We start from the raw sequence: 12,440 nt of genomic DNA on the forward strand, positions 1-12,440 counted from the left end.
GCCGATAATTAGTGAGGAGAGTGGGGTTTTTGCCTGACTTTAGTAGTAATTTAATTGAGCTGTGTTCATATGGCTACTTATTTGACCATGATTTGATTATATCGCCTTGAGTGTTCTAAAAAATAGAGGCGCTAAAGTTGATTTGCAAGAAGTTTGCCTGATTTATTCTTGGACTCAAAGTTAGTGTATCTTAACTGTTAATTCTGTTCTTTTTGATAAGATGATGTCTAATTGATGTTTTGCCTATTGAAGTTGGTTTCCAAGCGTATCTGTCAGATTAATTGCATAGTCTTCTCTGAGATGTTTATTTTTTTCCTCAATTTCATTTTCTCATTTTAGTTCTTGTCTTTTCTTGCACGAAGAGTATGCTTCCGGTTTAGCGTGATTTGATGCTTAGCATTATAAATCAAGCTATTTTGTCTTGTAAAGGCCATTATGTCACTTTTTATATCTCTAAAATTTAGGAGAAAGCGACACAACAAACCTTTTATCAGTCTCATTACCTAAAGGTTGCTACATTTTACGAAATACGAGTCCTAGATAACAGAGGTCTCCTAATTAAACTCAAAACCCCGATTCCAATGAAGTTGGGACGTTGTGTTAAACATAAAATAAAAACAGAATACAATGATTTGCAAATCATGTTCAACCTATATTTAATTGACTACACAATAAAGACAAGATACTTAATGTTCAAACTGATAACCTTTATTGTTTTTAGCAAATAATCATTAACTTAGAATTTTATGGCTGCAACACGTTCCAAAAATGACTGAGAAAGTTGAGGAATGCTCATCAAACACCTGTTTGGAACATCCCACAGGTGAACAGGCTAATTGGGAACAGGTGGGTGCCATGATTGGGTAGAAAAGGAGCTTCCCTGAATTGCTCAGTCATTCACAAGCAAATATGGGGCGAGGTTCACCTCTTTGTGAACAAGTGCGTGAGAGAATAGTCGAACAGTTTAAGGACAGTGTTCCTCAACGTACCATTGCAAGGAATTTAGGGATTTCATCATCTACGGTCCATAATATCATCAAAAGGTTCAGAGAATCTGGAGAAATCACTGCATGTAAGCGGCAAGGCCGAAAACCAACATTGAATGCCGTGACCTTCGATCCCTCAGGCGGCACTGCATCAAAAACCGACATCAATGTGTAAAGGAAATCATCACATGGGCTCAGAAACACTTCAGAAAACCAATGTCAGTAAATACAGTTCGGCGCTACATCCGTAAGTGCAACTTGAAACTCTACTATGCAAAGCAAAAGCCATTGATCAAAAACACCCAGAAACACCGCCGGCTTCTCTGGGCCCGAGCTCATCTAAGATGGACTGATGCAACGTGGAAAAGTGTTCTGTGGGCCGACGAGTCCACATTTCAAATTGTTTTTGGAAATTGTGGACGTCGTGTCCTCCAGGCCAAAGAGGAAAAGAACCATTCGGACTGTTATGGACGCAAAGTTCAAAAGCCAGCATCTGTGGATGGTATGGGGCTGTGTTAGTGCCAATGGCATGGGTAACTTACACATCTGTGATGGCACCATTAATACTGAAAGGTACATACAGGTTTTGGAGAATCATGCTGCCATCCAAGCAACGTCTTTTTCATGGACGCCCCCGCTTATTTCAGCAAGACGATGCCAAACCACATTCTGCACGTGTTACAATAGCGTGGCTTCGTAGTAAAAGAGTGTGGGTACTAGACTGGCCTGCCTGCAGTCCAGACCTGTCTCCCATTGAAAATGTATGGCACATTATGAAGCGAAAAATATGACAACGGAGACCCCGGACTGTTGAACAGCTGAAGCTGTACATCATGCAAGAATGGGAAAGAATTCCACCTACAAAGCTTCATCAATTAGTGTCCTCAGTTCCCAAACGTTTATTGAATGTTCCATCCATCCATCCATTTTCAACAACGCTTATCCTGGTTAGGGTCGCGGGACGCTGGAGCCTATCCCAGCTGACTTCGGCAAAAGGCGGACTACACCCTGAACTGGTCGCCAGTCAGTCGCAGGGCACAGATAGTCACGGACAACCATTCACACTCAGATTCACACCGTCACTGAGTGGGAACCGAACCCACGCTGCCTGCACCAAAGTCAGGCGAGTGTACCACTACACATTCAGTGACTCTTTATTGAATGTTGTTAAAAGAAAAGGTGATGTAACACAGTGGTAAACATGACCCTGTCCCAGCTTTTTTGGAACGTGTTGCAGCCATACAATTCTAAGTTAATGATTATTTGCTAAAAACAATAAAGTTTATCAATTCGAACATTAAATATCTTGTCTTTGTAGTGTATTCAATTAAATATAGTTCGAACATCCATCCATCCATCCATTTTCTGAGGCGCTTCTCCTCACTTGGGTCGCGGGCCTGCTGGAGCCTATCCCACCTATCATCGGGCAGGAGGCGGGGTACACCCTGAACTGGTTGCCAGCCAATCGCAGGGCACATATAAACAAACAACCATTCGCACACACATTCACTATGGGCAATTTAGAGTTGCCAATTGCCACACGTGTTTTTGGGATGTGGGAGGAAACCGGAGTGCCCGGGGAAAACCCATGCAGGCACGGGGAGAACATGCAAACTCCACACAGGCGGGGCCGGGGATTGTACCCCGGTCCTCAGAACTGTGAGGCAGACGCTCTAACCAGTCGCCCACCATGCCGCCTAGTTTGAACATGATTTGCAAATCATTGTATTCTGTTTTTATTTATGTTTAACGTCCCAACTTCATTGGAATTGGGGTTGTACGCCTCTCGTTGATTTCATTGGGAAAACTGGTCATTCATTTCAAACGAAGTTCCTTTGAACTCACGACCTTTTGATGTCATGAACACTTTGCAATGATGGGACGTGGTCGGTTTCCTGGACGAGGGCCTGCTAATCGATGAACGCAGTGAAAGGCAATCTTGTCGACTGTATCTTGGTATATCTTAAGTGCGGACATCATGAACTTTTTAATCTGCGCCTCGGGGTCTTCCGGTGCGTTTTCTGGAATGCCTGAGAAAATGTGATTGTCTCGCATGCTTCGTGATTGAATGTCCAGTGTGGTTTCTTTCATGAGTTTATATTCCAATCTGAGATCTTGTAATTCCGCTGATGTTGACATCATCTTTGATTGGAGCACAGCATTATCTAATCTTAGCTCCTTGACCTGTTCCTGTGTGAACTCCAAGCTCCAAGCAAGTCGAGTGTAATTGACAATTTCTTGTCAATTGAGAGGATGACACTAGCCTGTGTCTCTATGGAGTAAATCTTCTGTTGTAGTCGACGAATACGCCTTTTTTCTCTTCAGCGGGTGATCAGCGCGGGAGCTGGGATTCTCCATGACGGACAAGTTGGCGTTGAGGTGGCTGTGAGAATCTCAAATGGTTCTCTATGAGTTACCACTTTTAGCAAAGCTGGTGAAGGAAAATAGAACAAAGTGAAAAACTGCCGCTGAAAAAGGAAAAAGACTGTGAAAAGAGAGAATTTTACCTCTTGTGGCTGCTTTTTCCGGGTCTATGCAAGAGGCGCCGCCATGTTTTCGTCTTCGGAGATCACGCAATCTCTCGCTTTGTCACAGCATGCTCTCACGTTCCAGTAATAATAATAATTTACATAGCCACTCCCGCCACACCAGTTGTACAGCCGGGCTCACAACTTGTCCTGTCCTATCTTGTCCTGTCCTTTCCTCACAGGGTGTAGCACTACTGCCCCATACAGCGCTCATATCTAATGTGTCATTGTTCTCGGTATATAATGATTTACTTTCCTCATCTTGTTTCCAGCTAGTGCTTTGTGTTTTGTTGTCTTCTTTTCTCACTCACCTCTAGAAACTGTGTTCTGTTCAACTGATCGACTCTGATTCTCAATAAATAACCATTAAAATACTAAGAAACCACAGCTTCTTCTTTTCCTTTCAGCTGGCTTCTCGTAGCGGAGGTCCACGGCAGCCGATCCCATCCGGTGGGTCTGCATTTGCTGGAACAAAGGCCGGCGCGAGCAACAGGGTGCCTCTCGCCTCGTAAAGGTAGTGTAGAGCCCTGTGTTTGATTTTATTAACTTATTAATACTGGAGGCGTTACGGTGGACGACTGGTTAGCACATCTGCCTCACAGTTCTGAGGACCGGGGATAAAATCCCGGCTCTGCCTGTGTGGAATTTGCATGTTCTCCCCGTGCCTGCATGGGTTTTCTCCGGGTACTCCGGTTTCCTCCTACATCCCAAAAACATGTGTGGTAGGTTGATTGAAGACTTTAAATTGCCGTAGGTGTGAATGTGACTGCGATTGGATGGCGAACGGTTCAGGGTGTACCCCGCCTCTCGCCCGAAGATAGCTAGGATAGGCTCCAGCACGCCCGCGACCCTAGTGAGGATAAGCGGAACGAATGATGAATGAATGATTATTAATTTTGGAGCTTCTGAATGGACTGACTTGGAGCCAGTAACAAGGAGTCATGCCATATCACCTATGACAAAACTCTTTCAATTCAAAACTTTCAATTCTGCAATTCCTTGCATCTGGGTCATTTCAGCGCATGGTGACAATTTGTGCTGGCCGCTCCCAGAGCAGTTTTGTGGGTGTGCGGTTCCAATTTTTGATTTGTATTTTTTTAAAATGTTAACTCTAAAGTACTCTTAACGAAATATCCAATTCTGTGGCATGCGCTATAGTGTTGCTGACAAATACTCACAAATTCACATTAGTCAGCATAAAATGCCTTATCATCTGGGTATGAAAGTCAACTGTTTTCACAAATTACTGTATTCTTAAAGTATAAAAACAGTTGCTCACAGCACAACTGCTCATCAACAACCAAAACTAAAATTAGACTAAAATATGCTGCAAGCTTCAAGTAGTGAAAAAATACCTCTGAAAAAGGAATTTTTAGCTTGATTGGGATGACCTTGTCTGATTTAGTTAGCTTGGTTTTTTTAAATGTTATTAAATATAGTAATGTTTGTCTATTTTAGTGCTGTAGTTAGGGAGAAGGTACAATTGGCCTAATTTTGAGTGTGGGAAATAATTTTTATGTCACTGGCTTTTTCACTTCCTTGTTCTGGTTTACGTTTTCCATTTTCTTTTTTGCTATACATCCAAGCACACTTAAACACAACATTGGAGTCCTGATTGTCAACATTTAAAAAGAAAGGGTAAATAATTCAGTTTCAGGTAGTGACAAAAGCTTGAAAGAGAAATATTGTGCATTATGTTTCTTTGACTCCTATCTCACTGGCCTGGAGACTAGTTGGCGAACTGATGGCGACTCATGTCTTCGCTGGTTGCGGTGACGTCTCCATGACGTCTCCTGGAGTCTCGACGAGCCGGGTCACCAGGGAATCGTGGCAAAATCGAACACGTTCGATTTCACTGGAGACCTTTTGTCGACTCCTCTAAATGCTCACTGTAGAGAAAAAAATTAACACCGCTTAATGTCACTAAACTGCTCGCCTCCATATTTTGGATTTTATGGAGGTTTTAAAGCATTTTCCTCATGACAGCACACAGACAGCACGCACAAACAAACACACATAATATATTGCACGTTATATATTTATTTAAAGGCAACATATTTTGCCAAACCAACTTTTTCTAGTATTTGGGATGTAATATTTCCACAATATTTCTCAGCAAACGTGAAATACAAATCAAAATTCTCCACACGTTCCTGAGTTCCAGACATTTTTCTGCCGGTCATTCGAATTTTTCGAACTTATCTACGTCACTCGTGAAGATCTCTGCCTTTCCCTTTGAAGCTGAATATAAAAAAAGTGAGTAAATGTAATGTCTAATGTAAAGGTAATGTAATGTGACCAAATCATATCTTCTTATTTTAGACACCTGTTCACGCCATAGGGTCACTTGCATGTACTTGAACCCCTGTCCTTTTGGCCTCGGATCTGTGGTGTGGGTCTCTGGGAATGCTAGGACTGTTCCCCCCTCCTCCTCTTGGGTCAGGTTTTGTCCATGTTGCCCTCCTGGCTGGGCCTAGTGGGCTGCTCTCGGTCCCTGAGTGGGCAGGTACCCACTGGCCCTACTCCGGTGGCCTCGTCCTGGTCTCCAGGTGGGCGGGGGGGGGGGGGGGGGGGGGGGGCGTGCTGCTGCACCCCGGGCCTGTGCGCCACCATGGTCGTCGCTCCTCTCTAGCTCACATCTCATTCAGGGTCCCATGGGTGGCTGGCACCAGTCATGATGGGGCGGATGCCAAGCCGGGTCCTTGCACATCTGTGCTGGTCTTCGGTCTGGTTGCCCCCCTTCTCTGCCCTGCCGGTCCTCCAGTTTTAATGGGTTACACACCTGTCTGTGGGGCAAGGGGAGGACACTTGGTCAGGTGTTGCAGCATTCCAGCCTACTCTATGGCCCCCCATGCCTTTCCCCCACAGATTTTAATGCACCACATACATTCGCACATCCTTTGGGAAGCTGGTTGGCCTGGGTGGGGGTGACGGTTGCGTGTCATCATTCACTGTCTAGCCCATGGTGTCAAACTCAAGGCCTGGGTGCCAGATGCGGCCTGCCACATCATTTTATGTGGCCCGCTACATCATTTTATGTGGCCCGCAAAAAAAATCATGCTCGTCAACTTCCGTGATTTTTGCTAAAATCTGTACCCAAATTCCAAATTGTCATAATAATAAACAATAATGTTGAGATATTGCCTTTTCTGTTAACAAACCTTTCTTCTACAGTAACTTAAACAATACTTGAACAAACTATTATCCTTGTCTTCTGATTTCAAAACTAGTTATCCCACAGTTTGTTGTGTAATGGTAATAATATGTTTTGGTGATTAAACATTTATATGATTTCACTGTTCTAACGGCCCTCTGAGGGAAATCATAACTATAATGCAGCCCGAGACAAAACATTTTTGACACCCCTGGTCTAGCCCCATCCACGCCAGTCTCCCCAATTTTAATGCACGACACCCCACCACAAACGACCACAGTACAGGGATAATGTTTGCCAGTCGGGGACCTGGTAACCATAGTAATAGGGTGGGTGGTGGGTCTTCACATTGCCCTTGCGTAGACTCCTTTTAGACACACAGACAGTGCCAATAGAAATGCTGCATGGTTCACGGCTGGCAACCATCCATCATTTCCATCGTAAATGAAATGTATCAACTTTGCACCGATGTCCTCGCTGGCTGGGACGATCTGTGCAGCCAGCAATGCTACGGCTCCTCTTAGCTTTTCCCTGATGTTTTAGAATTGATATAATTGAGGTAGGCGGCACGGTGGGCGACTGGTTAGAGCGTCTGCCTCACAGTTCTGAGGTCTGGGGTTCAATCCCCGGCTCCGCCTGTGTGGAGTTTGCATGTTCTCCCCGTGCCTGCGTGGGTTTTCTCCGGGCACTCTGGTTTCCTCCCACATCCTAAAAACATGCATGAATTGGAGACTCTAAATTGCCCGTAGGTGTGAATGTGAGTGCGAATGGTTGTTTGTTTGTATGTGCCCTGCGATTGGCTGGCAACCAGTTCAGGGTGTACCCCGTCTCCTGCCCGATGACAGCTGGGATAGGCTCCAGCACGCCCGCGACCCTAGTGAGGATAAGCGGTTCGGAAAATTAATGAATGAATGAATGATTGAGGTCGAAGAGGAAATGGTGGGTCTTATTACATGGGAGCATGATCTACACATCATGTTGAATTGGGAGTTTTTATCCTAAACTAAAACGTAGAACCTTTCCTTGTTTTGCGCTTTATATGGTTCAAAGGAGCTGGAATGCTTTCAGCTTTTTAATCCATTTTCTTTTTGCCATCGTCTAAAGTACTGTGCACACAGGAAAGCATGGTAATGTCTGCGTGTGAAATTCACAGCATGGGAAAAAGAGCACTCCTGAGAACCTACAAACAGGAAGAGAAACATATCTATCACCAGCACACACAACCCTTTTGCTGTCACCACACACACACAGTTCACAATCAAAATCACTTGTTTGGCCCCGTTCTGTGCTCCAACAATGGATGTTTCCTGATGACTGGGTTCATGGTGACATTGTGAGCAATGAGCCGCTGCTGTGTGAAAGCTCACAAACTATCGAATAGGAAGGGGACATATAGTCAACACTGAAAAGTCACTCAAGATTTTCTGAAACCAAAAAGCTGATTCATATTCATACATGGGTTTTTGTCATTGCAAACAACTTTAAATGGAATACAAGGCCCACTTTAGCAATTTCTGAATAATAATAATAATTAATGATACATTTTATTTAAAGCATCTTTCAAAAAAAAAAAACAAGGACACCGAATAGTAAAATAGTGGTTAAAATCACGCAGAGAGAAAATGAATTAAATTGATGTAAACATACATAAATACATCACATACATGCAGTGTCTATGGAAAGTTTTCAGATCCCTTTAAATTTGTCACTCTTTGTTATATTGCAGCCATTTGTTAAAATCATTTAATTTTTTTTCCTCATTAATGTACACACAACACCCGTACTGACAGAAAAAAAACGGAATTGTTGAAATATCTGCTGATTTATTAAAAAAGAAAAACTGAAATATCACACAGCCATAAATATTCAGACCCTTTGCTGTGACACTCATATTTAACTCGGGTGCTGTCCATTTCTTCTGATCATCCTTAAAATGGTTCTACACCTTCATTGGAGTCCAGCTGTGTTCGATCATACTGATTGGACTTGATTAGGAAAGCCACACACCTGTCTACATAAGACCTTCCAGCTCACAGTGCATGTCAGAGCAAATGAGAATCGTGAGGTCAAAGGAACTGCCTGAAGAGCTCAGAGACAGAATTGTGGCAAGGCACAGATCTGGCCAAGGTTAAAAAAAATAATTCTCCTGCACTTAAGGTTCCTAAGAGCACCTCCATAATACTGAAATGGAAGACGTTTGGGATGATCAGAACCCTTCCTAGAGCTGGCCGTCCGGCCAAACTGAGCAATTGGAGGAGAAGAGCCTTGGTGAGAGAGGTAAAGAAGAACCCAAAGATCACTGTGGCCGAGCTCCAGAGATGCAGTCGGGAGATGGGAGAAAGTTCAAGAAAGTTGACCATCACTGCATCACTCCACCAGCCGGGGCTTTATGTCAGAGTAGCCCGACAGAAGCATCTCCTCAGTGCAAGACACATGAAAGCCCGCACGGAGTTTGCTAAAACACACCCGAAGGACTCCAAGATGGTGAAAAATAAGATTTTCTGGTCTGATGAGACCAAGATAGAAATTGTTGGCCTTAATTCTAAGTGTCATGTGTGGAGAAAACCAGGCACTGCTCATCACCTGTCCAATACAGTCCCAACAGTGAAGCATTGTGGTGGCAGCATCATGCTGTGGGTGTGTTTTTCAGCTGCAGGGGGGAGACTGGTTCCAATCAAAAAAAAGATGACTGTGGCCAAGTACAGGGATATTTTGGATGCAGACCTTCTCCAGAGTGCTCAGAACCTCAGACTGGGCCGAAGGTTCACCTTCCAACAAGACAATAACCCTAAGCACACAGCTAAAATACAGAAGGAGTGGCTTCAGAACAACTCAGTGACTGTTTTTGAATGGCTCAACCAGAGCCCTGACTTAAACCTAATTGAGCATCTCTGGAAAGACCTAAAAATGGCTGCCCACCAATGTTCACTATCCAACATGACAGAACTGGCAAGGATCTGCAAGGAGGAATGGCAGAGGATCCCCAAATCCAGGTGTGACGAATTTGTTGCATCATTCCCAAAAAGACTCATGGCTGTATTAGCTCAAAAGGGTGCTTCTACTAAATACTGAGCAAAGGGTCTGAATACTTAATGCTGTGCGATAAGTTTAAGTTTTCCTTTTTTAAATAAATCTGCAAAAAAAATTCTGTCAATATGGGGTCCTGTGTGTACATTAATGTGGAAAAAAATGAACTTCAATTATTTTAGCATATGGCTGCATATAAGTGAAAAATTTAAGGGGGTCTGAATACTTTCCGTACCCACTGTACATAAATACAGAGGGCGGCTGTGGCTCATTAGGTTGAGCAGGTCATGCAGTGACCGAAGGGACACTGGTTTGAATCCCGGCTACGACTGTCCGCATGTCGAAGTGGGCAAGACACTGAATCCTAATTTTTGCTCCCAGTGGGCCTGGCAGTGCCTTGCATGGCAGCAGTCACCCATTGGTGTATGAATGTGTGAGTGAGTGAATGTGAGGCTTTGTAAAGCGCTTTGGGCACTGTGATGGTGTAGATAAAGCGCTATATACCGTATTTTCACGACCATAAGGCTCACTTAAAAGTCTTAAATTTTCTCTAAAATGGACGGGGCACTTTATAATGCGGAGCGCCTATTGTGTGCACCGAGTTCCAAGATCTATAAATGTTGTTATATGATGAGCGCTCTGCTTGACTGACTGGGAGCTGCTTATATAGAGGAAAAGTGGACGTGACTGAGGACAGCATGCGGCCGTTAAAGGGGGAAGGATGTGCATGACAGAGGACGCTAAAGACACGCCCCCAGTAGGTATATAGCGCCGGTATGTGCATTGTGCAAAACAACATCGGTTTGGCTAAGGACCCCCGAAAATGGCACCTATGAGGAGACACGCTTACGAAGCACAGTTTAAACTGCAAGCTATCAGTTATGCGGAGTAACATGGGAATCAAGCAGCCGCAAGAGAATTCAAGATCAACGAATCCATGGTTTGCAAGTGGAGGAAACAGGAAAACGAGCTTCGCCAAGTCAAGAAGACGAAGCTGAGTTTCCGCGGAAACAAGGCGAGGTGGCCCGAGTTGGAAGACCAACTCGAGCAATGGATTAATGAGCAAAGAACAGCCAGGAGAAGCGTCTCTACAGTCACCATTTGACTGAGGGCAATAACTCGGGGCTTGCCATAATTCCGGGAGGCTTGACGAAGGAACTCCAACCGCTGGACATCGGTATAAACAAGGCTTTCAAAGTGAAGTTGTGAACGGCGTGGGAGCGATGGATGATAGATGGCAAACACGGCTTTACTAAGACTAGGAGGCAGCGCCGGGCGAGTTACACCACAATTTGTGAATGGATTGCGGATGCTCGGGCTAACGTGTCTGCTTGCGCTGTTGTTCGAGCTTTCGTAAAAGCCGGCATCATTTCTGAGGAGCCGCACGGCAACGAGAGGGACGAGAGGGAACCTGGCGTGTTTGATGGAGAACTTGCCCAGCTGTTCATTTTGGATACAGAAGATGAGGACTTAGATGGATTTGTGGATGAGGATTGATCAAAAACTAAACGTGAGTACATTGTTAAATACTTCATTAAAGTATAACCAAACTCAGATTTGCTCCTGCTGCTAAAACATTGTTTTAGCGCGCATGGATGCTACCGTATGTTTTAAGCTCGCGTATGTTTTACCATGCCTGCGTCCAATAATACGGTGCGCCTTATGTATGTGTTAAATACAGAAATAAAGGCACGAAAACTGAAAGGCACCGGTGTCTATATGAATGAACACCAGACCAAGAAACATGCAGACATCGCAGGAAGAGCTCCTTTCCTAAAGAAACAACAAAAGCTTCAGGCAACATGGACTGCAAAGTGCAAAATATTTGTCAAGCTCAATGGATCAGCACCAGAGACAACCAAAGTACTCGTCGTCAAGGAAATCACAGAGATGGATAAGTTTGAGGTATGAGTAAAAGTGCAAAATGGGACACAGACGCCAACATGAGGTAACGGAAATCACTCTGAACTGCAAACACAAATGACATTCATGTCGTCCTTGGACAGAATGAATTTATCATCGGAATGGATTTTGAGAACATTCCATCCATCCATTTCTTTACCACTTATCCTCACCCTGAACCGGTCGCCAGCCAATCGCAGGGCACATCGAAACAAACAATCATTCGCACTCACATTCACAGCTACGGCTAATTTAGAGTCTTCAATTAACCTACCACGCATGTTTTGGGGATGTGGGAGGAAACCGGAGTGCCCGGAGAAAACCCACCCAGGTACGGGGAGAACATGCAAACTGGTTGAAATTAAGGGCTATGAATTGTTTTCCATGAATAGAAGGTGGTGGAACAGCATTATATATTGACAAGAGTTAACTTACACAAGTAAATGTGTTAAACCCGTCATTTTCAATAAATAACATAATGGCATATATTACAGCAGAACTTCAAATGGAGAAATAAAAAAACATCTCAATAACCTGTATATACAGAAACCGGGCTTATGTATCCAAACTTTTCAGGAAAAGCACCTTGAGCTTTATTACAATATCAGTGACAAAACCATGTTTTTTGTCTGTGGTGACTTCAAAATTTACTTTCTAAATCCACATCATTTAACGACTGAATGTATAAACTCCATGTTCAGCAACAGTTTATACCCCACAATCACCTAGACCAACTAGAAATACAGCATACAGTGCTAAACTAATTGGCTATATATTCACCAGTGCCATTCACAGAAATATCACAAGTGGATTACTAATAAATTATGCTAGTGATAACCTGAC

The sequence above is a fragment of the Phyllopteryx taeniolatus genome, chromosome 12 (assembly GCF_024500385.1).
Source record: "Phyllopteryx taeniolatus isolate TA_2022b chromosome 12, UOR_Ptae_1.2, whole genome shotgun sequence".
NCBI classification, from domain to species: domain Eukaryota; kingdom Metazoa; phylum Chordata; class Actinopteri; order Syngnathiformes; family Syngnathidae; genus Phyllopteryx; species Phyllopteryx taeniolatus.